The 27,529-nt window shown below is 51.1% G+C and overlaps 1 long non-coding RNA gene across 7 annotated transcripts; it reads left to right on the forward strand.

Moving 5' to 3' along the window:
• The first annotated feature begins 31 nt into the window (after positions 1 to 31).
• On the forward strand, positions 32 to 11,096 carry LOC112657419 (uncharacterized). Of its 7 annotated transcripts, none has more exons than XR_007412511.1 (6): positions 32 to 170; positions 1,068 to 1,219; positions 1,314 to 2,078; positions 2,327 to 2,642; positions 2,740 to 2,934; positions 4,021 to 9,202. It is a non-coding gene; the product is annotated as an uncharacterized LOC112657419 (long non-coding RNA). The 7 variants fall into 7 exon arrangements; XR_007412509.1 differs by having other exon boundaries at positions 2,385 to 2,642; XR_003134991.3 differs by adding an exon at positions 9,264 to 11,096 and having other exon boundaries at positions 1,068 to 2,642; positions 8,629 to 8,802.
• The last annotated feature ends 16,433 nt before the right edge of the window (positions 11,097 to 27,529 follow it).

Raw genomic sequence — 27,529 nt, forward strand, 5'->3', positions numbered from 1 at the left:
GCGGGGCGCAGGGGTGGGGGCGGGGGGAGGGGGAGAAGCTGGAGGGCGCGGTGGCCTGTGGCCTAAACGGGGCAAGGTCACCCACGGGACTAGCAGGCCTGGGGCCCAGCGAGGCGGGTTGAGCGGGAGGCCCCCTGCGCCTGGCCCGCCACCGCCATCTAGGGTTTCAGGTAGATCCCCCCCCGCCCCCGCCCCCGCCCCCGCCCCCGCCCCCGGGGCCCCCAGCAGGCCCCCCTGCGCCCTAGGCGGCCCTAACCCCGCCCCCGCCCAGAGGAGGCAGCGGGGAGTCAGCCGCACTGCACCTGCCCAGGGGCTCCTTGAGCTGAGATGCCTGCCACCCCCACTCCGGGCCTCTCAGGAGGCGGCCTCCTCACCTGGGGGGGTGGGGGGTTGCCTTGCCTGGGCTCTGCAGACTGAGAGCTGGGACAGGTGTCCAAGGTGTGCAAGCTCTCAGTTATTGGATGACTAGGTAGGGATCGTCCCTACCTGCTGGGCACTTTTAGGCGCTGGGAGCTGGGAGGGAATATGGCACAACGAAACAGGCGAAAGGCCTGCCTTGGTAGAGCTTTCATTCCAGCCAGGGGAAAAAATAAGCAAAATAAAGTAGTAAGTTAGAAAGTCAAGGTAAGGTGGAAGAAACAGAGCAGGGCCAAGTGAGGAGAATAAAGAGTTGGGGGCCAGGGGTTGTGGAGCATGTTGCAGTTTTCAAAGGGCGTTAGGAACCGCCTCACAGAAGTGACATTTGATCAAGAGTCAAAAAGGGTGAGAGAGAGCCGTGGGGAGGACATCTCTGGGGGAAGACAGCTCTTGGCAGAGAAAACAGCAGTGCAAAGGCCCTGGGGTGAGAGCACATTCGGTGTGTTGGAGACGCACCAAAGAGACCAGTGTGCCTGGAGTGCAGGGGGAGAGGCAAGGTGAAGTAGGAAGCGCCCAGAGGTGGGAGGAGGAGTTTTGGTTCTTGCTGGGCCTTGAGGGCCTTTATAAATACCCTGGCTTTTCCTCCAGGGAAATGGGAGGTCCCTGAGAATTTATAAGAAAAGGGTGTGACCTTTTGACCTGTATTTTAGGAAGTTCACTGTGGCTGCTGTGCTGAGAATACTGTCGGAAGGTGAGGAGAGAGCTGGCGGTGGAGCCCCCCCAGATGATAGCTGTGGCTGGGGTGAGGGTGCTGGATTCCGGACCCTGCATTTGAGGATGGCGCTGACACTCTGGAACGGGGGTGAGGAAGTGCTGTCCTCATCAGCATCAGAATTTAACATTCTTGCTGCTCTCCAGGAGCTTCACTCAGGTTCCTGCGCCTCTCATCTCCTCAGCAGCCCCGGTGGACGGCGGCTCACCCCGCGGAAGCTGAAACGAGCCATTGGACCTGAGCAGGGAAGGTCCGGAGGAACTTGCGCCGTGACTGCATACCCTTCGGGCACCCCTGAGGACCCATGTCGAAGGTTGACCTGAGGGTCTCAGATGCTGAGGACAGCCCCAGGAAACGGACCTTTGGGTGCCTGGTGCCTTGGGTTCCACCAAGAGGGAATAGGGAGACCCGGAGGAGGCCTCTCCACAGCGGACACTGCCCCTCCCTCTCGGGCCCTCACATTGTCCTCTGAGCTCGAGCTCAGAGAACTGTCTCTGCAACGTTTGCCTGGAATGTTCCCTCCCCTCTGGTCCAGGAAGGACACTGGTGTGTGGTCTGTGAGATGCAGGCCCAGGAGCCTTGCTCCACTGCTGACCGATCCTGTGTGACCCCCCGGCGGGGCCACCTCCCTCTGCGACGGGGCTTCTAACCACCAGCTCTGCAGTGAGGAGCGTGCAGGCCCGCCTCAGCTGCCACGCTGGCCAGTGGCCACCCCTGCTCGGCAGGTGCTGCCTGGCCTGCGGCATTGAGCCCCTCCATCCCTAAGGTGCCCGCAGCTGGAGGGGGAACACCTACCCCGGTGCAGCCGGCTGAGAGTTCAACGGGAAGATGCAAGTAAAGCACCTGGAGGGGTAGAGGCCCACGATGTGAGGGCCAAAGCGTGAGCCCTCGTTCTGCGTCCCTGGCCCCCTTGCACCCACAGTGTAGGAGCGAGAACGAAAGAGTGAATGTGAGCATCCGGGTTGCTCAGTGGTTGAGCATCTGCCTTTGGCCCAGGGCGTGACCCCGGGGTCCTGGGATCAAGTCCCACATCCAGCTCCCTGCATGAAGCCTGCTTCTCCCTCTGCCGGTGTCTCTACCTCTCTCTCCGTGTCTCTCATGAATAAATACCTAAAATCTTAAAAAAAAAAAAAAAATGAATGAATGAGGCTGGAGATCTTCAGGGTCTGGAATCAGCCTGTGAATGTTTTCCTTTAGGACTCCACGGAACAGTAAGTATTTGTGACTGTGTCTGAGGCCCCCACCTTCACTGCAGGCCACCCTGGAAGCAGTGGACACCCAAAAGAGTACTCAAGACCATGTGCTTGAGCCCTGCGGCTGCTGGGGTACAGGAGGCAGGAGCAGAAGCTACCAGACATGGTCAGCCTGACCTACCAAGAGGAAGAACCTTCTGGGTCTTCACTGTGCAGAGCCCCGGAGATGGGCCCAATGGGGTCTGGACTCAGTCCCACCCCTCGCAACTGCCATCACAACCCTGGAGACATACAAGAGATGGCCTGTGGAGAAGTTCCAGGTATGTCTACCTGCTGGTGGCTCTCAGGGAAATTCAGGAGTAGCGAGTTGTTCATGATAATAATAGTAATTAAGCCAACATCTTTTTTTTTTTCCAGGGACTGGTATTTCAGGTTTGACAAGGATGTGAAAAATCACAGCCCGTAGGCCAAACCCAGCCCTGAGGCCTGGTGATGCCCAGAAGGAAAGAAGCTGAGTGGAAGATGGCTCAGGAAGTATGACTCCTGGCTAATCCCTAGAGCAAATCCAGCTTGCCACAAGCAGTGGGGACAGACCAAAGGCTCCGAGCAAAGGTCAGTGCAAATGGGGGTGACTCTGTGGTCTGGAAACCTCCCAATCGCCTCCCCCCGCCCCTGCCGAAAGCCTGGGTCCCCTTTAAGACTAGAATAGGGGATGAGGTGAGTAGCAGGGGGAGAGAGTGCTTGAGAGAGGTGTGGGCTGGGGTGGGGCGGGCAAAACCCCAGGAGGAGGAGGAGAAGGCTAGAGGAAGGGCAGGGCAGGGTCCCGTGGCCTCAGTCTGGAAGTCTCTTCCCTAGATATTCATGTGGTCCCCCTCCCTCCCTCTTGGCCTCTGGCCCAGGTCACCTCCGTCCTAAGGTCACCTCCTTCCCCAACCACCTGATCCAGACCTGCCCCCTGCCTTTCCCTATCCTTCTGCTCTGCCATGGTTGTTTCCTCCTTTCTTCTTGATTTCTAGGTAGTCACTCAGTGTTCTTTGTCAGTCTCCCCTCACTCAAGCGTAAGCTCCATGAGGGCAGAGGGGTTTGTGGGCTTTTATTCCCTGCTGTATCCCCAGCATTATGTATGGTGCCTGGCACATAGCCGGTGCTCCACAGATGTTTGCTGAATGTGAGAATGAGTGGAAGGAAGGTGGTGGGGCTGGGCTGGATGGGGTACCCGAGGCCTGGGCATCCCAGAGGACAGGCCCAGGGGAAGTGGGAAGCAGGTTACTAAAGCAGGTAGGTCAGATTTCAGGGGGAGATGGAAATCCGGAAGTAGCAGAGGCCTCGGTGTGCTGCACAGTCGCTTCTAACCTTTGACCTCACCTTGCGGGACAGCAGCCCTGTCTTCTGGCTGCTGGTACCCCTGGGAGGATTGAGCTATAAGCAGCCACCCTGTAGGCAGGTGGGCCCTATAGCTGTGCCCCTAAGCAACCGGCAAAGCATGCCAGAGCCTGCAGGCCTGGGGCTTGAGTGATGACAGCTGCGGCGCCTTTCGATGGTTTATAATTATGAAATATTTAATATGTACAAAACACATGATTGGGGCACCTATGTAATAAAATAATAAAATGAATACCAGGGCCCCAACAGACCCTCCCCGAGTTAACCAGCATCTTGCTGTTTGTGTTCATTTTACCCTCGTTTTTGTTTCTTAAGCGGCTTTCCGCTGCCCCTTGTCCTGGGAATGTCATCTGTAACCCATTGTGTGATGCTGTCTGCTTTCCGGCTCTGCAAAGACGGTGTCCTGTTGTGTTACTTGCTTCTTTGCTCATCGTGATCTTGGATCTGGCCTTGGTGAAGGCTGTGATTGCGTCCTGATCTCTGGTGTGTAATGCTCTTGGGGGTGGTGGTGCTGGTAACACCCCTGTTGGCCGCCCTCCATGTATCGTACCTCAGCACCCACACTTTTATGAACAGGCTGCCGTTTAGAAGCTGCATCAGTGCTGTTGTTAGGAGCAGGGTTTCCGAAGATGACTCAAGAGGGCTCTATGCCCCTCTCCCTTGACGTGCCTGAGGGGGCCTCCTGAGTTTCTTCCCAAAGGTCATCTGCTGCTGCCTGGAGTCAGGGTTCCCACCGTAGGGACGAACCAGTGGAACCCTCCTGCGCAGCCCCACTGCAAGCACTGAAGCTGGTGTGTGTGGTTTACCACCTGTTGCCGTTTGTTGGGGCTAGCCAGATGGCCAGGGAGAGGAGGCTGGCCAGCCACTCCAGGAGGGCCCGGGCATGGCATGAGCTGCATGTAGAACCATGTTCCTAGGATGCCCTTTGGCTTTGCCAAGTCCAGAAATATGTGGATGCTTCAGGAGCTTGCCCCACTGACTCCTGCTAATGAAGCTCACCACAGACCATTGTTGACACCCCATGGCAACTTTCATTTATGATGGAAGCCATTCCCCCAGTGTCCTATCCCTGGAGACCTGTTCCCAGTGTTAGGATGCATGCAACGCTGAAACCATTAAGAGGTTGCTTGGTGAGTGTGGTTCTGGAACCAGAGAAGAGAAAATCTTTAAAAGGTCATCATTCAGGCCCTGGAAAGGCTCTGAGGACTGTCTTGTTCCCATTCTTGAGCCTGCCTCTCCAAGGCTGAGAATATCCACATGTCCCAGATCTGTGTCCTGTGCCCAGTTCTGGAAGAAGCTAACCAGTTCTGAGAATTTCCAACGCCCATCTCCATGCATGACGACCTTGCAAAGACTTTGGACACCATAGTAACAACCAACCAAATTTGGTTTTGGTTTAAGCTTGTGTGATAGGAATCCCTTATCTTCATGAGTGTTTTTTTCACAGTCAGAGTTCTGGGGACACTTTCCTGTTACCTTGTATACCACCTGTCCTACCTTCTCCCGGAAAGGCAAAGAGTGAGCTTAGGATAAAACACCCACCTGCACATATGAAATAACAGCAACACAAAGATCAGAAACTCCATGGATATAGGCGAGAACACTGTCCCTGTCACCTAGTCAAGAGTGTACCTGGAATGACGTGTAAGCTTCCTGGCAGACCATGCACAAAAGTACATACGTGGGGTGGTTTAATTTGAAAAGTTGTTGGTTCACACTTCTGGAGCTTTAGGGAGCCAATAGGGAACTAGGTGAGCACAAAGGGTCTGGTTGTTCCTACACAGCTAACAGTGGTGACATTTTCATTTCAAACACTTTACTAGCTAATTCTCATTCTGTGTGAAAGAGCCTCAAAAACACGGAATCTACTTTTGTAAGGAATTGTGACTGATCTTTCCCTGGACAAGGCCACTAGCGTGCAGAGTTTCCACAGTTTAATTCAACAAGCATTGATAAGCATCTATCGTGTGCCAGTGTTAGGTTCTGAGGATACAAAATTGTATAAAATGTGATGCCATCCCTCAAGGAACTTACAGTCCAATTGGGAAAAAGGAGAAAGTCAGGGATAGCTCTGTCGTTGGACTCAGAGGAGCACCGAGGCCTGAGGGAACCCTCAGGAAGTCCTCCTGCCAGCGGTAACCCCTGAGCCAAGCCTGGAAAAGTGATTTCGGCTCTGGTCTGCTTGCCAAAGTGGTGAATGTGTGACACCGAAGTTGGAGTTAGGAGCCCTGGATCTGATTTCCATCCCTGTAATTGATCTGCTCTGTGACCTTGTGAAAGTCCTCTTTCCTCTCTGGACGTCAGTTAATTCCCAGGTTAAATGTGGGAGGAAGGAAGATCACTAGCGTTCTACAGTATGATGGGGCTTGAGAAAGCCTCCACTGGGAAGGAAGACGAAACTCGTGGGAATACACGATTAAAATAAGTGGGAAATAAGTGTGCTGTGCCAGGTACTTCGGAAAGGATGAAAGCACCGGCTACGCCCCAGGAACACACCAGCGAAAAGCCAGCGCGGAAAACCAGTGCCTTGGCAGGTCTGAAGGAACGCTCAGGTCTTTCTCAGGAAGCAGAAGTTTTCTTCTGCAAAGCTTGCAGACCGGGTTAGGGACCCGAGGGGCCTGCGCTCCAGGGGGCGGGGCCCGCGCGGACGCCCCGCGCTCTAAGGGGAGGGGTGGGCCCGGCGCGCGCGGCGGCAGCCAATGAGAGAGTCTCCCGATGAGGTCATGGCGTTCCTCGGCGCTCCATTGGCGGACCGCCCCCCCACCCCCCGCGGGGCCTGGGCGCTGACCTCCAGACCGGACCCCGGGCCGGGAGGGCGCGCCCCGAGCTTTCTCCCAGTATTTAAGGGTGCTGAGCAGCGAACCACGCCAGGAGTGGGTCCCCGCCTCCTCCTGCAGGGAGAAATGAAAATGCCCAGAAAAAAAGAGCTCTAATGAGAAAACCCTCATCTTCTCCGGTGACAGTGGAAGGTTGGTTTTTGTGCTGCTGCAATCCAAACACACTGATTAACGAGCCATTTTAACCATTTAAGGACACTGAGCAGACTTCCAATGGCTGGCCACCTTTTTATTTCCCCGCGGTGACACTCAAGGCTGGAACAAAGACATTTCTGTTTTGAAACATTTTAAAACCGTGATTCTCAAACCCATTTCTGATGTTTTGAAACATTTTAAAACCGTGATTCTCAGGTGTACAGAGGGATCCAGAATGGGCTTGCATCTGCCAGGCCCTACCCCTGGCTCCAGTCCTGCTGGCTCTGAAACGGGCAGGTTGAAGAAGCTGGCAGGGCCAGGGAGCTGGACCCCGCTTTGGGAACCAAAGCACTGAAAACATCCTCAGAACTTGTTAGAAATGCCCATTTTGAGGCCGTGCAGCCATCTTGTTTTTGCCAAACCCTCCAGGTAGCTCTGGTGCTCACTTAGGTGTGAGAACTGATCTAAATCAGCTCCTCCTGAACTTTGAGACTGCTTCAGAGCAGCGTGGATTCTGCACTCTCAGAATCAGGTCGGGGAGAGGGTCCCCTAGTCCAGTCCCATCTTGGGGAGGTAACTTTGGGGTGCTTTTCCCATTCTCACCATGGAACTCCTGGAGCCCAGCTCAGGTCCTGGCATCTGCCATGGTTTGGGCTACAGTGATTGGACCAACGATGCATATGTGACCGGTGCTTTCCTGGAAAATGATTGAGACAGTCCCTGCAAGTGAGTCGACTAAGGGTGAACTTGGTACCCAAGGGCAATCCTGTTGTGCCGTGTGGCCGGGGCAGCAGAGGAAACCAGTCTGCAGAAGGAACAGTGAAGCAGACACATAGGCCCCAAGAGGGGAGGTGGGAAAGAATCCACGCCAAGATGCCCTCCAGGCCCTGCACTGCCAGGCCCTGCTTCCCTCTGGGACTTAATGCAGGCCACCAGCTCTGGCTGATCGAGCTCCGGACACATTAGTCTACAAGCCCAAGCACAACCTATTCCCATCAGAGGTTTGGTGCACGTTGTTCCCTCTGGCTGGAACTCTTACCCCTATCTCTCCCATGCTGCCTCATTCCCAACAATCAGGAATGTTCTTAAATGACACCTCCTCAGGGAGTGACGCTCTATACGGGCCCCTCCTGCAGCCACACTCTATCACATCAGCCGGCTTTCTCATGTCTTCATCGCATGTGACATCTTTCATGCACTCACAGGTGCTTACCAGGTCACCATAAATGTCTTGACAGCAGAGATCCCAGGGCTTTGTTCATCACCAGATCCCAGGGCCTTAAAGTGGCCTGACACGTGGAGGGGTAGCTCAGTCAATGTTAGTTGAAAAGATCACTTTCCCAACCTTCCTGAGGTCAGCTGCTTCCAGCCCTCAGGTGGCAGGAATCCCCCCAGCCTATGTTCTCTGATCACAGGAAGCCATGTGGATTCCTAATGTTTGCCACCCAAGGACTCCAGAGGGGTTCGCCCTTGCTTTGCAGAAAGAAAATTGAGACCTAAGTGACTTGCCCAGCATTATGTGGCCAGTCAGTGGGACAGCAAGGACAAGAGAACTAAGCTCTCAGGCCACTTCTCTGTCCCCAGAGTACTCCCCCCTCCCCCTTCATGATCTTGGGTCACTCCCCACAGCAAAGCAGTCGGGTCAACCTCAGGCCTTTTGCCTCCTCGCATAAGCTTTTAATAAATCAGTTTCATTTTCAAAATACTGCTCTGCATAGTGGTCAGCAGAAAGATGCTGTCGGCACTGTCCATCACAGGAAGTTATTTTCTGATGAACTATAGTGGGATGGATGGTTTGAAACTCACTGTTGCTGCAAGAGCATGACAGATGTCACATTGATCCTCACTCCACCCAGATTTCTCTTTTGAGGATGTATATTTCTGGGTATTTATCCAAAGAAAACAAAAATACTAATTTGAAAAGATGTCTGCACCCCCATTTTCATTACAGAATTATTTACAGGAGCCAAGAAATGGAATCAGCCTAAGTGTCCACAGACAGATGTCTAGATAAAGAAGATATGGTATATGTACATAATGGAATATTACTCAGCCATAAAAAAGAGAATGAAGTCTTGCCATATGCCAAGCATAGATGGACTTTGGTGGTATTATGCTCAGTGAAGTAAGTCAGACAGGGATAGACAAGTACTGTACGACTGCCTCTTATATGCAGCATCTAAATTGAAACAAAATAAAAAAAAATGAGCTCACAGGTACAAAGAACAGATTGGTGATTGTCAGAGGCTGGGGGTGGGTGGGGGGATGAGCAAAATGAGTGAAGGGGGTCAAAAAGCACAAATTTCCAGTTATAAATAAAGTTATAAAACAAAGACATGGGATGTAATGTACAGCATGGTGACTATAATTAATAATACTGTATTGCATATTTGATATTTGTCAAGAGAGTAAATCTTTAAGGTTCTCATCATAAGAAATTTGCAACCATGTGGGGTGGATGTTAGCTAGACTAATTATGCTCACTTCACAACATGTACAAATATACCTGAAACTATATAACTTTATATATTTAAATATCTGTTTTTAAAAATTGAAATTTTTTTAATTTAAAAAAACGTGTTGCAGCGTCTGGTTTACTGCAGTCCAGGGAAGCAGAGCCTTTGGCCCAGAGGAAACAGTTGTAACTGCTGTGTGCAGAACACCTTTCTAAGGAGCTAACCAGGTGACGGCACCTTGCACTTGACCTAGGACCTCAGCAGATATGTGTTGAGTAGCTGTGATGGCCTGAGTGGCGGTTGTCCAGCTCAGAGATCCTGCTGGCTTGGGAAGGCCAGGAGCAGGAAGACTGCAGTTGGATGCCCTCACGGCAGGTATTTATCCAGCGATAAATGGTCATCTGTCATCCTTTGTGACCTTTATCTCCTTCCTCCATCTGGGGAATCCCTCACCTGATGAGGGAGAGTCATCCTCCCCCCAGAGAGGTTGGGCATGTTGGGCACTCACCATGCCCGACTCCTGCGTGGCCACAGCGAGGGTGGGTAACCTGGGCCCCGATGGGCAGACACCTCGGCCTGTGGCAGCATCCCAGTCCAGCCAAGGTTGTTGTGGCAGCTGTGGGTGGCGCTGGCCCGGGTGCCCCCCTGTGTCTGCGCCCAGCAGTGGTGGCCGTGGTCTCTCCTCTCCAGACCAGTCCTGAAGAGGATTTCTGGCCTACGACCAGGGCTCCCCAGCTTCTGTCCTGGTCACTGTCATCCCAGAGATTGTGAGCCACCTGGGATTAATTCTGTTGACGTCTAAAGCAGCGAGAGTTGATTTCTGTAGAGAGCAGGACTGAGGGAGGAGGCTTCCAGAAGGGGGTGGGGGCAGGTGCTGGAGGAGCAAGAAGAGGGCGAGGGCGCCCAGGCAGAGGAAGTGGCATTTGGGCAGGGAGAGGTACTGTAGCACTGTTGTCCTTGACACCAAGTCACAGGTGATGAGGAGGGAAGTAAGTCACCTGGAAGCAGACCTATCCTCCAGCGCCTCACTCGGGGTCCGGAGGGTCACGGGCTGGAGGGTTTTCCTGCAAGTCTGGCTGCTTTTCCTTTGCTGCTTTTTGAGCCTTTCCTTCAAGAACACCGATTGGGGCCCCCAGGGGGCTCAATGGTTGAGTGTCTGCCTTCGGCTCAGGGCATGATCCCGGGGTCCTGGGATCCAGTCCCACATCGGGCTCCCCATGGGGAGCTTGCTTCTCCCTCTCTGTGTGTGTGTGTGATGAATAAATAAATACAATCTTAAAAAAAAAAAAGAACATTAATTGGACTACCTCATCCTCATCGTGGGTGGCTTCTTGGGTTTGATGGGCAAGCCTCAGTGTACACTCCCACCCGGAGCCCAAAAAGCCAAGTCCTTCACCCAAGGTATTATTTTAATTGGGGGTGGACTCTCTTTTCACAAGGAAAAGCATAGCTTAAAATACTCTTCCCTGCCCCCTCCTCCCCCACATCTTCAGCACAGCTGTTGCATCTCCACCTTGATGGAAGCAACTAACCCCAGTGGGTTGGGCCCTTGCCCCTCTGTGCATTCGAATGGGCTCCTCGGCTTAAGCCTATGGGGCATGGGCAGGAAGGGTTTGGGGACCCCACTCCTAAGCAGCTGAGGGGTCCCTGTAGTGGGGCTTCACCCCACATGGGGAGGAGCTGATGCACCCTGCAGGGCCAGGGATCATGTCCTTTCTGGGAGCAGGGTTTGAATGAGCAAGAGCAGCCAGGGTACTTACACATGGAGGAGGAGGGGGAGGAGGGTCAGGCCTCTAAAGGTGGGAACAGAGTCAGGTGCCCTATAGACTGGCCTCCCTCTCCTGCTCTCATCTCATTCCTAAGCCCAGTGTAAACTAAGTGCCACACAGCCCTTCATGCAAGCCCAGGCCCACGTAGACAGGCTGGGCAGCAGGGGCCCATACAGGGGGGCTTAAGGAGGAAGAGCTGAAGTAGAATATGACACCCCTGCTGCACTTACCATCTGGGGCACCCAAACCAGCATCTGTCACATGCCACCTTCTACAGGTCATGGGTTCCGTTTAACAACTCAGTGTCTGTGCCTTGGGGGGCTGTGGATCCGGGCACTACAGGCCATGTCTTAGCCCTCCATGTATCCCCCATGGCACCGACCCAACAGGTACTCATCAGTTCAGCCAGCCAGCCAGCGGGGGCAGGCGGGGGGTGGGCCTTGGAGATCCCCCAAAGGAAGGAGAGGGGAAATTTCTGCTAACCCTGCTTCCGTCTGCACCAGGCCCATCTCCTTCCCCAAGAGGAAGGAATAGTTGGGATTTCCAGTTCTCTCCGTCGTCATTCTTTCTTACACTCTGTGCCTTCTAACAGGCACAGACAGTCCCTTTCCTGCTAGAGGCATCTGGGGGTGCCTTTGCTCCTCTGGAGAGATGGTGGGTGTCAGAAAGGCCAGGACTGGGTCTTGGTCACTTCAACAACCCTGATGTCATCTGGTACACGGTTGGCATGTGATAGTTTTGGAATGAGGGAACATTCATGGAATAGAGTTGTCATAGGAGAGGCCACCTACCCCCATAACATCTGTGTAGCGTGTTAGAATGTGTCATTTAAAAAAATTTTAGGGGCGCGTGGGTGGCTCAGTCAGTTAGGCTTCTGCCTTCAGCTCAGGTCATGATCTCAGGCTCCTGGGATTGAGCCCCAGGAATGGGGAATTGAGCAGGGATTGAGCTCCCTGCTCAGCGGGGAGCCTATTTCTCCCTCTCCTCCCTGCTGTGCTCTCTCTGTCGCTATCTCTCTCTCTCAAATAAACAAATAAAAATTTTTTTTAAAAGTTTTTAAAAAGTTTTAGACGTAGGTCAACATGTAGTCTTAATTTAAGGCATATCATTTAACAGTTAAGCAATATATTCACAGAGTTGTGCCACCATCATTAATATCAATTTTAGAACATTCTATCATCCCCCCCAAAAAAATCTTAGACCCCTTAGCCATCATTCCTACCTGCTCTCCCTCAGCTCTCAGCAAATACTAGTTGATTTTCTGTCTTTATGGACTTGTCAGTTCTGTCCATTTCATATAAATGGAATCACACAATATGTGTGTGTGTGTGTGTGTGTGTGTGTGTGTGTGTGTGTGTGTTTTAACTGGCTTCTTTGACTTAGCCTAATGTTTTCAAGATTTCTCCACATTGTAGCATAGATCAGCCCCTCATTCAGTTTTATGGTCAAATAACGTTTCATTGTGTGGATACCACATTTTATTCATCCATTCATCAGTTGCGGACATTGGGTTGTTTCCATTTTTGGACCATTGTGAACGATGCTGCTGTGTACAATTGTGTGCAGAGTTTGGAGTAGACACACATTTTCATTTTGCTTAGGTATATACCCAGGAGTGGGAATTGTGGGGTCATATGTTAAGTCTATATTTAACCTTTTGAGGAATTATCAAACCATTTTTTTAAAACAGCTGCACCATTTTACATTCTCACCCACAATACATAAGGGTTCCAGTTTCTCAACGGTCTTGCCAACACTTGCTATTATCTGTCTTTTTGATTCTAGCCATCCTAGTGGATGTGAGGTATATCTCATTATGGTTTTGATTTGCATTTCCTTGATGAATAATGTTATTGACCAACTTTTTGTGTCCTTATTAGCTATTTGTCTTCCACAGAAAATTCAAATCCATTGCCTATTTTTAATTTTTAAAAATTTTAATTGAAGTATCGTTGACATATTATATTAGTTTCAGGTGATGACAGAGTGATTTGACAATTATATACATTAGAAGATGTTCACCATGATAAATATAGTTACCGTCTGTCATCACACAAAGTTATTCCAGTTATTCCAGTATTATTGACTATATTCCTTATGCTGGACATCTCTTCCTTATGACTTATTTATTTTATAGCTCAGGGTTTGCACCTTTTGATCCCCTTCACCTATTTCTTCTATCTCCCCGCCCCTAACCCTCTGGCAACCACTAGTTTGTTTTCCATATTTATGAGTTTTTTTCCACTTTTTTTGTCATTGTTGTTTTTTTGTTCATTTGTTTTTTAGATTCCACATATAAGTGAAATCATATGGTATTTTTCTTTTTCTGATTTATTTCACATAATGTGACACCCTTTAGATCCATCCATGTTGTCACAAATGGCAAGGCCTCATTCTTTTTTATGGCTGAGTGATAGTCCATTGTGTATATACACCACATCTTCCAAACTAGTCATTTACCGACGGACACTTGAGTTGCTTCTATACCTTGGTTATTGCAAATAATGCTGCAGTAAACATAGAGGTGTGTATAACTTTTCGAATTAGTGTTTTCATTTTCTTCAGGTAAATACCTAGTCGTGGAATTATTGGATCATATATATAGTAGTTCTATTTTTAGTTTTTTTGAGGAACCGCCATACTGTTTTCCACAGTGGCTACACCAGTCTGCATTCCCATCAACAGTGCATGAGGGTTTCCTTTTCTCCATTTCCTGGTCAATACTTGTTATCTCATCTTTTTTATTTTAGCCATTCCAAAAAGTGTGAGGTGATTATCTCATTGTGATTTTTATTTGCATTTTCCTGGTGATGAGTGATGGTGAGCATCTTTTCGCGTGTCTGTTCACCATCTGGATGTCTGCTTTGGAAAATGTCTATTCAGGTCTTCTGCCCATTTTTAATCCTTTGCCCATTTTAAAATTAGATTGTTGTCTTTTTATTATTGAGTCATGATAGTTTTTTATATATTCTGAATATAAGTCTCTCATCAGGTATATGGTTTGCAAATATTTCTCCCATTCTGTGGATTTTTTTTTCTCTCTTGTTTGTGTCCCCTTTGAAGCACAAATGTTTTTAATTTTGGTGAAATCCAGTTTATCTAATTTTTTCTTTTGTCACCTGTGCTTTTGGTATTGTTTTTAAGATACCGACGCCTAACCTAAGGTCATGAAGATTTGCACCTATGTTTTCTTCCAAGAATTTTGTAGTTTTGGTTCTTATGATTAGGTCTGTGATCCATTTTTGAACTAATTTTTGTATATGGTGTGAGGTGGGGGTCCAAATTCATTCTTTTTTTTTTTTTTTCAAATTCATTCTTTTACATGTGGATATCCAGTTGTCCCAGCGCCTGTTATTGAAAAGGCTACCAAATACCATTCCGCCACTGAATGGTATTGGCACTCTTATAAAAAAAAACCAGTCGACCATAAAATGACCATAAAGGGTTTATTTCTGAACTCTGATGCTTATTCCATAGATCTATATGCCTATTCTTACGTCAGTATCACACTGTCTTGCTTACCATAGCTTCATAGTAACTTTTGAAATTGAGAAATATGAGTTCTTAACTTTGTCCTTTAAAGATTATTTTGACCATTGAGGGTCCCTTGCATTTTTATATTAAAATTTGGAGCAGTTTCATAGTAAAGTTTGGGCTCATTTCTGCAAAAGCTGGCGGCAGGGATTGTGTTGAGTCTGTAGGTTTATTTGGTGAGTACTGATATCTTAAGAATACTGTCTCATCTGTTTTCTACGTGTCCCTTGACTGTGCAAAGTTGCTGCTGTTCATAAGAGGCCGGGAGCTGGATTTGCTGTGTTTTAGGGGCCTGTTGGGCATCTGGTTCCTGAAATCAGAGAAGAGGTTTGCCGTTTCTCCCAGAGACCCTTGGGGATCAAGGCTCAGCTTCTGGTAGGACCATCTCCTGCATAATTGCCAGAATTCGTGGCCCCCAATCTGGATGCAATTTCAGGGCTTCTTTCCACCCTAGGCTTGATCAGCAAATGCTCCCAGCTGAGTCTACAGGAACCTCCACTACATTAAGCCCACAATAGGTTGGCTTTTATACATGCAGCCTCAAATATTTCTGTTGCATAAATGATCAAGTCACTCAGGCAAACAATGCCCCCCATGTCTGTCTAAAGACCACCATAAAGGCTTCTACCCCCAAGGTTTCACCCTTCCTTCCCAAAGTCCTTAGAGATTCTTGTCTTGGGCAGGTGCCTGCTAACATGCGAATATGTCTGAGGATAACACGGAAGCTCTAGTCTCCGTGGTCTGGTGGCTGAAGTCCGTTTCTTCCCTCCGTTTCCCTGGCTGTGGGCAGGGGCTGCCCCTCCCTGGGTGAGGTCCTGCCGGGGAGGGGGTGGCAGGAGCTGTGAGAGAAGCCAGGGAGGGAGCAGCAGAGGCCCTGCCTGCCCAGGGAGGTGTGGGAGGGCGCCTAGGAGAACCTCGGCTGACATCCTGATTTCCCAGACCAGGCCCTAACCAGTTCCCAGTGGTTAAGAATGTTAGGGCCTGAGGGAAGTCCTGAGGGAGCAGCCAGTGTAAACACCACAGAGGAAGAAACCGGGTCAGCGCATCCAAGGGACATGCGTGCAGTACGGAGGTAAGCCCGGCTCAGAGAAGGCCGGAGCTTCTCTGTGTTATGGGTCGGGCTGCGGACCAGCCGTGGCCATTCCTCCCAGATTCACTGAGTGTCCACTGTGGCATGGGGACAAAGCTGGGTACTGGAGACCTGCAGGGGGATGCTGACAGCTGACTCCGGGGGAGACCCATCCATTCGATGGCCATGAAGTCACTTACTTATAACTCCTAGTTATGTTAGGAAGATGTGTGGGGTCTGGGAAGGCTCCTTTAGGGAGATTAGCAATTGGAAAGCCCCCGGGGAGGATGGGGACCAGGGTCGCATCCTGGCAGATGGCAGCGGAGGTGTCCTGTCAGGAAGGGTCGGGGAGTGCAGGGGGAGGAGCGGGAAGGGCAGGGAGCTCAGGGCCCAGGGCCTGCCCTGGGGTGGGTAAGGCGTGAGCAGGACCACTGGGCGCGCTGGGGCTTCCACCAGGATCAGCTGGGAGCCACAGACGGGTTTCAGTGGGAACGTGACATGATCGGACTTGAATGTTCTGATGGCCATCGAGGTGAGGCCCACGTCTAAAATCCCTGCGCAAGGTCTCAGGCCCCCCACCTCGGAGGGCCTCGGGGGAGGCCAGCTGCCTCCTCTGCCAGCAGATCAGTGGCCCTTGTGCAGAAACCAGAGCTCGAGCCTCGTTTTATTTACTGAAGACCAGGGGACATTTAAACGCACTCTTAGCCCTCAGCTCCAGGGAGACTTTCTGGCTGTCGGGGCGCCCTAGGCTGCCCCCCCCCTTCCAGCTGAAGAGCCGGGACACAGAGCACAGGGGCATTTCTGGGCTGGCAGGGCCCTGATTGTGCCTGGAGGCAGAGGTACCCTCCCCCCAGGCCTCTGCCCCTCCCCGAAGCCCTGGGGAGAGCCTCCGAGCCACCCTGTGACAGGGGCGCGGGGCACCTGGTCCCAGGCAGTGGGCTCTGCACCGCGGGGGCTGCTGTCCAACCAGCCCCTTGTCCAGAAACCAGATTCTGAATTACCTGTGCCCCCCCCCGTGCTCTGTTTATTTGGGGTGTCTGTCTACAGAGTGGGAGCGATGTCTGTGTTTCTCTCTTTCTCCGAAAACTTTCCGAGATCCAAGAGCCACAGGACCTGCAGGCGAGCCGTCCCCGCGGGTCTCCTCCCCAGACTGCGGCACGTCACTCACCCTTCTGGGCCTCGGTGTTCTGGTTGCAAACTTCTCTTGCCCCCAACGTGTCCCAGAGGAGGAGCGTGTGGACGCCCCGGACGAGTCGGTGGCCGGTGGGGCGGTGGCCAGAAGCCCCAGTGCAGTGAGTCCCTGGGCGTCTGTCCCCGAGGCACCGGCCGGGGTTCACCTGGGGGTTCGCAGTGGAGAAGCCCCAGGAGGCGGAGGGGGGTGCATCTGTGCTGCACGACCCCAGAGTGGCTCCAGCCCCGGCCTGGAACCCCGGGAAACCACCACTTATCAAAGGACAGTCATCAGGGAGCAAATAGGGTTTTGTTCATTTGTTTCAAGTTGTTTTTTTTTGGTTTTGTTCTGTTTTTGTGAGTATCTCTGGGATGGAAACTGTAGAAGTGCGGGATGGTGCAGGAGTTGGCCAGGGAGTCTTCCCACCGAGCCCTGGGTCGCCCCGGAGGGGGATCGCCCCGAGAATCACCGAGGCTACATCGTCCGCACTCGGAATGGAAGGGGCACCAGCTGCTGGGAGCGTGTAGGGGACCGTCGTCGAGGGACTGGCAAAGGGATGGGAGCCGGGGTGGGGGACTGAGGAAGTCAGCACAACCCTGCTGTAATTTGCATTCCTTTCTTCCTCAAGGATGGCAACGAGTACCCGGCATCTAGCGAGCCTTCTTTCATACTGTATCTAGGCTTAAAGCCCCATCGTTGGATGTGCCGTCTTGGCGGTAAAAGGCAAAGTCATTCTAGTATTCTGGACCTGACAGGGAGCCGCGCACCTGGGGTGGGTGAGGGGGAACCATGGGCCGGGGTGGGGGGGCTTCCGGGGCGCGGGGCCTCGCAGATGCAAACCCTCTTACACAGCACGCGTGTCTCCAGCTACCAGAAAGCACCTTCAAAAGAGCCGCATTTTACTTCTCTGCTCTTTGATCGTATCGGACTCCGTCCCATCAGAGGTTGTCAGGCCACTGCTCAGGGGTTCGGAGGGTCAGGCGGCTGCCGGATTCCCCCCACCCCCACTCCTTAGGCAAGTCAAAGTGCAGGGAAATGTCCCTGTCCTGGACTTGGGGATATGCCGGGGAGACAGATGGATCATTATTAAAAAGCTGGACAAACATCACAAGGCAGAGTGGACACGGTGGGTGGGGCAGGGGGACCCGATTATGTTTGTCCCCTAGTTCAGACTCCTGTCTTCTGGTTCTGCTCCCATCTGGCTTATGAGTAAGGACCTCAAACTAGCAGGAGTCATGCAGTGCCTGTCAGGGAAGATGCCCGGCCGTCCTCCAGCCCCTGCAGGTGGGCCCCTGCCTGGAGGGACACAAGGATGGACACAGACAGATGCACGCGCACAGCCGCACATGGCCCACTCCCCCACGGTGGCTCAGACTCTGCTCAGCGTGGAGGCCCTGAGGCCCGGGGGGAAGCAATCCTTTAGGGTTTGTTCCTCAGGCGCCCGCCAAGCCTGCCTCCCTGTCCCTGTCATCCAGTCCCTTTTTGCTTAAGTTATTCAGAGGTAGTTTTCATTGCCTTTGCACAAAGAACCTGAGTGAGACACTGGGAGATTATTTTTACATCCCTCAGGGTTGGAAAAGATTAGAGAACGTGTCCAAAACTCAGGAAAACTGACAGAACTGTCCAGAGCCCGGACTCAGGCATAGAACGGCTGGCCCTGGGGCCAGGAGCTCTGAGGAGAGAAGCAAATCGACCCTAACTATGGAGAGCACAGAAGGCCTGTGCTGATCAGATGAGCAGAGATCTTAATATGCCCTCCCTGCCCTCCTGCCTACCCCCCTGCATGCTCACTATAGGGTGCCCCACGTAGTGGGCCCCGAGGAGGCATTCAGGCCAGGCCTGTGCACCCCCCCCCCCCCCCCCCCCCCCCCCCCCCCGCCTAATGGTCTGCCCGAGTGAGCACGTGGCTTCTCAGGCTGAACTTCGTACCATCTGCTCAGTGCCCCCAAGGATCATCTGGGTTAACATTTTACTTTATTTTTTTTTAAAGGTTTATGTATTTATTTGAGAGAGAGAGAGAGAAAGAGCACAAGCAAGAGGGGAGAGGGAGAGAGCCTCAAGCAGACTCCACGGGGACAGCTCCTTCCCACAGGGACAGCTCCCTCCCACAACCCTGAGAGCATGACCTGAGCTGGAACTGAGAGCTGGACACTCAACCGACTCGGCAGCCCAGGGGCCCCGGCTGAAATTTCAGTCCTTGGGTGGCCCTCTCTCACAGTCCAGCATGCTCAGGACAGACCGTCTGCCTTGCCCGTTGTTCAGGGGAATATTTTAAAACTGGTGGGAGCCGCTCTGGGGTGGTGGCGCCCTCCCTCACCCCGACCACTGAGCTCCAGGCTCTGAGATCCAGAATTGACGGCTTTTGGCGGGCAGTGCTAGGCCTCCGTTGTCCTTTGGAAAATCCTCACCAACTACTTGTGATGTGCAGAGAGGCACGCCCGGAGTGGTACGGCGACCACCCGTGTGGGAGCTCTGACCTCAGGACATCAAAAACAGGCCTCTGGAGCCTCCCATGCCAGGGCTTGCCCAAAGAGCCACAAACTCGAAAGCAGAGCTTTGTTTGCAACCTGCTCCTAAGTTTGGGACCAATGGCAGGTCAAGGTGGGCCTCGAGGGAGCGGAGCTTTGGGGTGTGAGCGGCGATGACACGGCGGAGTCACCTGGGTCTCGAACATCGCTCCCAGGATTATCCCTACTGCTCTCTGCCTCCGGAGTGGATGCGTTGAGATTCAGGGCCCAGCGCTCCGTGGCCCCTTCTATTCTCATCATGACCCCAGTGCTGGCAGGGAGAGGGCTGGGGTGGGGGGTCAGGCCGCCATGCCCAGCACCTTCAGGTGCTACACCACCAACTCCCCTCTTGGGCTCATGGCCTCCGACTGGCCTTAGACCCTCCCTCAATATTTGTCGTTCTTCATAACAACTATAATTTCCGAGCGGTCTGAAAGCCGCAAGACCCCTTGCAGTACCAAGAAGTACCCCAGAGAATGTTCCAATTGCCTGAGACAGAAGGATGACTATAATGTCACCTCTGTTTTGCAGGTGAGGAAACTGAGGCCCAGAGAGCAGTTTACCCTCCAGGGGTCGGAGCTCAGGCGGTGCTGAGCGGTGGTGCCAAGCCGGCCAAGGAGGCAGGGTTTCCAGGCAGAGGTCCTCCCCAGGCCCTCCACCCCGGGCTCATTCTGGTTTTTGCTAGGCTGGCCCATCCACGCTTTTGGGGTGCTTCTTCAGCCCCAGTGTTCAGGGGATAGACCCAGGGGGGCCCTACCCAGTGTGTCCTGGGACTTCCACCTCGATACCAGCACAGGGCCACGGTGTGCAAAGTCCTGGCTGGTGGCCTTGCTGGACACACATTGTTATCGTTGCAAAATGAGATCCTCGGCTCAGTCCGGAAGGCCAGTGGCATCCCCGGTTCTACCCTGCGGATTATTTCTTCTTTGCCCTATAAATAGTGGGACATGTGCCCAGACTAAGCCGCTAATCCGCTGCACGGGCACTCAGATTTGGGAGGCGCCCCCTTCGGCCCGAGCCCCGGCCCCCGCCGCCCACCTGAGCAGAGCGCCAAGCCTGCGGTCCTGCGTCTGTGGCTGCGTCTGGACCCGCTCAGGGTGCATCACACGAAGGACGGGGTCCTCACCGAGCCACCCTGCTGGTGTCATCGCCCGTCACTTTGTCACGGCCTCAGGCTGCAGGCCCCAGGGAAGCCCCCGCCGGCCCTTGGGAACCCTTCTCGGCCAAAGTGAACATCTCCCCCTGGGTCAGGAGGTTTCGGGCCCAGAGAGATGGAGGGGGGGTGGGATGGGAACCGAGAGGAGGGCTCCGGAAGCGGGGGGTTGGCTCACGGTTTCCGAGAAATAGAAAAAACTCAAGTGCAGAAAGAGCCGGGCTGCGAAGCCCTGAACAATTGACAAGCAGGCTTTCGTTTCAGCAAATTAAAAAAAAAAATTGCTCTTTTATATGCACTTTGTTTAAAACTAAGCCTTAGGGAAGCTACCTCGTGGCTTTAAACTGGAGGCAGCATATGAGCAACCTGTGCTGGACCCGCCGGGCCCGGGCTCTGGGGTCAGCAGAAGACAAGGGGGCTTTACTCCCGGGCCAGATATTGAACTGAGCATGACGTTGGAGGCATTTCTTTCACTCCCAAGTTTGGTTCTAGCTGGTTGAGCTCAGGATCTAATGTGTCAAGAAAAGCTCTTGGGGGCATTGGTGCGAGGCGGGGTGCTCCCGGAGCTCGGTGGGAAGGGGGGATGTGCTCCTCCGAGGGCCCTTGCGTCCTGGTGCTGTGTCTGTTTTGCTGTGAGGTTTAAGAGCTGTCTCCCCCAAAGTGGGTGAGGAGTCCCCCCTGCCCAAATGCCAGGCGCTGCCAGCAGGAGCCGCCCCCTGCTGCCCGCCCCCACCTCCGGGCCCCAGGCAGCCGAGGCCGAGTCTCCGTCCGTCTGTCCGCGGCTGGAGGTGATGGCCTGCCGCCCCCTCAGTGACACCCTGTCTCAGGAGCTGAGTGCTGGGTGGGCCCCGGGGTGGGCAGCGGCCTCGGGGTGTCCGGGCCTCCCCCGCCCCCCGCGGGGAACATCTGCCCGTGGGGGCCCCGCGTTCCCAGCGCACTGTGCCCACAGTGGGGCCTCCGCCTCACCACTGGGGCTGAGCACAGGAAGGGGGCCCCCAGGCCCAGGACTTGGCCTCAGCGACAGGTGGCTGGGCAGTTGCAAAATGCTGACATCCTGCCCGCCCCCCCCAGAAAGAGAGCCCTCCCCCGGGGGCCGGCCCCTGCATCCTGGGCTGCGGCCGAGTGCACGTCGCAAGTCCAAAACCAATGTCGCTGTCCACGTCGGGCAGCAGCCTGGCTCTCTTCGGAGGCTCTTGCGGAGAACCCATGTCCTCGCCCTTGCGGAGAGCGCCCATTCCTTCCTCCGCCTGCCGCACAGCGTCTTCCCGGCACTCTGGCCCCTGCCTCTCACAGGAAGACACCTCCCATTACATCAGGCCCCCCTTGGGTCAGCCCGGACCACCTCTCATCTCAAGACTCACCTGAGTCCCCCCAGGACGGCTCCTCTGCCACAGAGGGGGGCCACCTTCGCGGGGTGCGCGATTAGCACGGGAGCATCTTTCCAGCCACTACGGGGTGACAAGCGGAAGGAAAGACGGAGCGGCCTCCAGCTCAGAGGCTGGCCCGGTCCTGCCTCAGCCCTGGCCCAGCCAGGAGACAGAAGATACGGCTGTGGGGCCGGTCCTAGCCCCGTGGGACCATCTGGGGGTGTTCAAAGGCCGGCAGCCCTGGCCAACACCCTCACCCTGACCCAGACACGTGAGAGACTCCCTCCGAGCCAGGACCGTCCAGCTGAGCTGCTCTGGATTCCTGACCCACGGGGACTGCAGCGTAAGAAATGGTCACGGTTTTAAGCCACCGTGTTTTGGGGTTTCGTGCTTATGCAGTAACAGGTAACCCAGACAGGACCTGAGCTTAGATTCAGCCCATCAACTGCTGCTGCCTTGAGACACCATCACGCTGGGTCACTATTTCTTTGGAGAACCGAGAGAAGCTGGCCTTGGGGGATGGAAGGTGGGTGTTTCAGAGGATAAAGTGAGGGAGAAGAGGCCAGGGCAGCGGGGGAGGGTCGCTTCTCAGGGCGGCCTGAGTCCCAGAGCACTGGGGAGGGGGGAGAGGGGTGCAAGGAGACCAGAGAAGCAGCCGAAGAGACCTGTAGTAGTAGTGACGGCCTAGGCCTGCCTCCTCTCACATGTGCTGGGGCTGGTCCCTTCTGGAGCCCTCGGGCCACATGACAGGGGGTCTGAGGGAAGAGTGATGGACAGGCAAGTAGAAGACAAGGCCTTTGGAGACCGCTGTGCAGAGAGAAGCTTCCACTTGTTCCAGACACTGCAGAGCAGAGCAGACAGGTGCGGTTAGCAGAACTCTGCGTGCAGTTAGCTACATGGTTTTATTTTATTTTATTTTATTTTATTTTATTTTATTTTATTATTTTATTTTATTTTTTTAAAGATTTTATCCATTCATGAGAAAGAGAGAGAGAGGCAGAGACACAGGCAGGGGGAGAAGCAGGCTCCATGCAGGGAGCCCGACATGGGACTCAATCCCAGGATCTCAGGATCACGACCTGAGCCGAAGGCAGACGCTCAACCACTGAGCCACCCAGGTGTTCCGCTACATGGTTTTAGTACAAGTGAACTTGAGTCATTCTTCTAAGACACAGAATTACTGAGGTATATATATATATATATACATATAGTGGTGGTTCTTTAAGAATCTTATTTAATTCGAAAAAGAAAAAAAAAACCCCACAAATCCAAATCAGGTATCAGGTGTTTGTACATCGACAGGTTTATTCTTTTCTTAAAGCTTGAACAAATCTTTACGCACTACAAAAAAGTTGGTAAAAAGTAAGCCCTTACTGCTTTGTTAAAAATAAAACCCACACACAAAACTTTCTGGCCGAACCCCCAGAGCAAGAAAACGTCACATTTCTACAATACACCCGGTTTGGGTTTTGGACACGTGTATGTTTTCCAGTTGATACAACTCACCCGGACCTGCCTGAACAAAGGGAAAACGAACTTGAAGACCATGAAGAGAAGAAAATAACATGCCTCTTATACGTGTTCAAGACAAGTAGCTATGGAATTCTGAAAATCCTCAATAAATAGTTCATAGTATAAAAATTCTCAGCTCCGTATTGTTTCCCTTTAATCGGTGGCAGTACCAGTTATCGCTATAATAAAGCATTCAAAGAACATTAAAATAACTATGCATATTTACAGCAACAAAAGAAACATTTGTAACAGTTAGCTCCCCTACATAAATCCCAGAAGAGGGAAAGTTTACGACAAATTAATACTTGACAATTCTAGCCCAGCTAGAATTAATCAATTTTTAAAAATCAACCATAAAATATTTTAAATATGGATTTCAAGAAAGCAGCTAAAATAAAAAAGAAAAGCTACTCCTTACTAAAGGCAGGAGGCATCAAGCAAAAAAAAAAAAAAAAAAAAAAGGAAGAAGAAAAATGCTACTCCCTTTGGGGAGATTTAGTACTAGAGTAATACTAATAAAAATAATAAAAGGTGGCATAAAAGGCAGATACAAAATAAAGTTGATCCTTAATGTGAGAATAATTTCATTTCTTGCATTGTAAGAAGGTCTTATGTTCTTCTAGAGAGACTTAGAAAAAAAGCCATGCATATAAAATTCTAATTACATGCCAGTTGAGTGACTTTGTCAAAGGTTTGCCCCAGAAGGGCTTTTTCGAAGAGGTTAAAAAGCCGTCCTAATTGCCATCCAAATTGACGTTTATAACCAACATATGACATCGTCTACTCCCAAAGCAAACCCTATCTAGAGACTTCACCTAAGAGCACTTTTTTGCTTCTTGCTTGAATAAAAAGGAATTTCCTATATTAGAAAACGGAGTAAGAGCAGGAGAGAAAGAGACAAGCTATGCCAGTCAAGGAACCTACTAAGCCACGGAACCCAACAGTCAAAAAAAGAAAAACTCAAGAACGATCAAAAAAAGGAAAACACAAGCAAGTTTCTGCAAATAGACTCGGTGCCCTCCTGAAAGGCAAAGGCAGGTGAGTACTTGGTCCTAGGCCGGAAACCCCAGCAGGCAGCCTGGGGGAGGGAACCTAAGACCCTCCTCTCCTATTCAGGCCCCAGAAGGATTTGCTTCTGTGTCTCAGGCAACTAACAGAGCTCAAAACACACAGGTTACAAACACACCTTCCAGACCAGCCCTTTGAAACCAGAAACAAGTTTTGGCCAGAGGCAACATGCACCCACCTGTCTCAAAAGAGATTTTAAGTGGGGCATTGAATACGGGTCTTTTATTTTAGAAACAAATCCACTCTGGTTGGTGATTCTTCTGCCCCACAGGCCACCCTGGACGGTTACATAGCTGGGGCGACTGGACAGCAAGCAGATGTTGAAGACTGTCTAAAGTCATCTGGTGGCTATACACAGATAATCAGTGACAGGGGTTAGGAAGGTGGGAGAAAGCAGAAGGAATCCACAGTGAGAGAGAGAGGAAAGTGAAAACTAAAGGAAAAGGTATGAGTCAAGTGATTTACTTTATTGATGCAAATTTGGACAAGTTAGCAAAACTGAGGTACCTTCATTTTCCAAAGACAAAGGGTAGACTTGAACATCAAGGCTGGACGATGCCCGCAAACCTGACCTGCTAAAGGAAAGTCAACAAACTGTCTCACATCCTTCCTACCATGCAGCTAGTTCCTCTGGAATGCCACATCTCCGGGAAATGTGCCCCTCAGAACGAAATACAGCCTCGGGGCATTGGGACACCCTACTCTACTCTGGAGTGGCATGGCTTCCTCTTCCTCTGAGCTCCCCAATGCCACTTCCCAGGCATTTCCTGAAAAGAATGGCTTCTGGTTTTGAAGGACCTTTAAATGAGATTGTAGTCAATCCAGTTGCCACATAAGACAAGAACGAGTCATGATTTCCGTCTATTTTAAAAATGAACAACTCTTGGGGTGCCTGGCTTGTTTGGCTTGTGGAGCGTGTGACTCCAGGTTTTGGGGTTGTGAGTTTGAGCTCCTGGTTGGGTATAGAGATGACTTAAATAAACTTCAAAAAAAAATAAACAGCCCTTCCTTTCTTGATACCATAAATGCTAAATGGAAGAAGGTACATATAAAAAGGGAAGAGCCCTGGTGGCTCAGCGGATTAGTGCCACCTTCAGACCAGGGCCTGATCCTGGAGACCTGGGATTGAGTCCTGCATCGGGCTCCCTGCATGGAGCCTGCTTCTCCCTCCGCCTGTGTCTCTGTGTCTCTGCCTCTCTCTCTCTCTCTCTGTGCATCTCTCATGAATAAATAAATAAAATCTTTAAAGAAAATAAAAATAAAAAAATAAAAAGGGAAGAGAATATCTTCAAATTATCTATTAAGAAAATGGCAAAAACCAGCAATCAATGGGAGAAACTATGAAAAGAAACCCAGAAAATATTACAAACCTAGGCCTTTTAAAAAGATGGTATTCCATTAAAAATTAAAAATGTTTGCATGTTCTAATGTAACGACTACTTCCAAGTTTTAGGAAATTCTTGAACAAAATGTACATAGCCACAGCCAACAAGCAGGAAAGCAGCCTACTCCCTGCCCCAGAGTCCTCAGCAAGACCAGCACCCTCCACACCCCCCCAAGTGATGGCACCAGAAGGAACCTTGCCTCCGGTAGGAAACCGCACAGGGCGAGCTCTAAGATTCTAGATGTGCTAAAAATCCTGCTATGACGACGGTTTGGTCTGATCCACTATGGAGTAGCTCCAATAAGATACACAAAGTTGGTTCAAATAACAAGACCTTCTACAAATGAGCTGAGGGCAATGGCAGACCTTAAACTCACACTCAGAACCATAATACACATTGTAAATGTTTACTATTTGATGGCCGAAAATATTAAACATCTATTTAATTTTAAACCTACCTATTCTCAAGTTCTATTTAAAAATTACCAGTTGACATTCACTACACAGAACCAGGCAAAGATACTTTTACAATTACGTTGGCTGTATAACAGTCAGTCTTCATTATTAAACAATGGCAACATCAATATTCTGGGCATCTTTAGGATCAAGGCACCTTGCAGGTATTTTTCCCCTCTTCTTTACCTGACCCTTCAGTATTCAGGCGAGGCAGGGATGGGCAGGCACAGTTATTCCCATTTCACGGCTGAAGAAATGGAGGCAGAGGGAGGCTGAGTGACTCGCTCAGATTCACCAAGTCTGTGGCCGGTCTGGAAATGTAGGACCACCTGCCTCCCTGCCTCCTTCCATAAAATCAACAGCAATACTCGTGAGAAGTGTCACACACAGTACTTGTTACACTTCAATGACAGCCAAGGGTTCAGGGAAGACAGAGGAATCATGTGAGCACTCCTTTCCTTCCTTCCTTCTTCCTTCCTTCCTTCCTTCCTTCCTTCCTTCCTTCCTTCCTTCCTTCCTTCCTTCCTTCCTTCCTTCCTATTTTCTTTGAGAGGAAAAATGTGCTTTTCCTAAGATGCCGATACGTGCAATTGTTAAAAACAGAGTGCCAAGAAGCAGAGCTGGGGCACGGGCCACACCAGACCTGAATGGCAGGTTCTGGTTCTCACCAGGGGCTTGCTGCACTAGAGGTCACTTTGCCTCTAACTTCACCATACAGTATCCTCCAGCATCTCAGGGGTCTTCTGAATACAAGAGAGCTAATTTAATAATACATTTGTTGATATAAAGAAATAAATAGTATTTATTCACTAATGGTCCTAGAATAGAGAAACAGAGCATCAGGCCTAAGCAATCCATTGACAAAAAAGTTAAGAATGGCAATTTCATCTAAAAATGTTCCTCAAGTCTGTGGTTCATAAGCAAATAATTAATTTCCAAAGATGCAAATATTGGAAATTAATTTCCAAAGGAGCCAATATGTATGTATTAGTCCAATCACAGGAAACCCACCCAAGGAAAGATCTGATTCGAAAACACTTTCCATGTAAAGTTGAATGCATACGTGCATGCTAGGAGTATGGGTGGAATCTGATGCTGCTGTGGCATATTGCTAATTTACAGTTTTCCATGTGAGAGGCATACATGCAACTTTTATCTTCTCTGTGTTAAAAATATTTATCTTGAAACAAAAATCAGTTCCAGTCATACTCTTATCAGGGAGGAACATTAATAAGATTGCAAAGTGATCCCAATGAAAAACAGTCCAGTGTTACCCCAAAGTGAAAAATATGCTTGACATTCTATACATAAGAAGAATTTACTACAAAAAAAAAAAAAAGAATTTGTTGTGAATACTTTCCTTACCTTGCCTATCTCCCAACATAAGCTTTGAAAAATTCCTCTAA

Source organism: Canis lupus, chromosome 8 (assembly GCF_003254725.2).
Source record: "Canis lupus dingo isolate Sandy chromosome 8, ASM325472v2, whole genome shotgun sequence".
NCBI classification, from domain to species: Eukaryota; Metazoa; Chordata; class Mammalia; order Carnivora; family Canidae; genus Canis; species Canis lupus.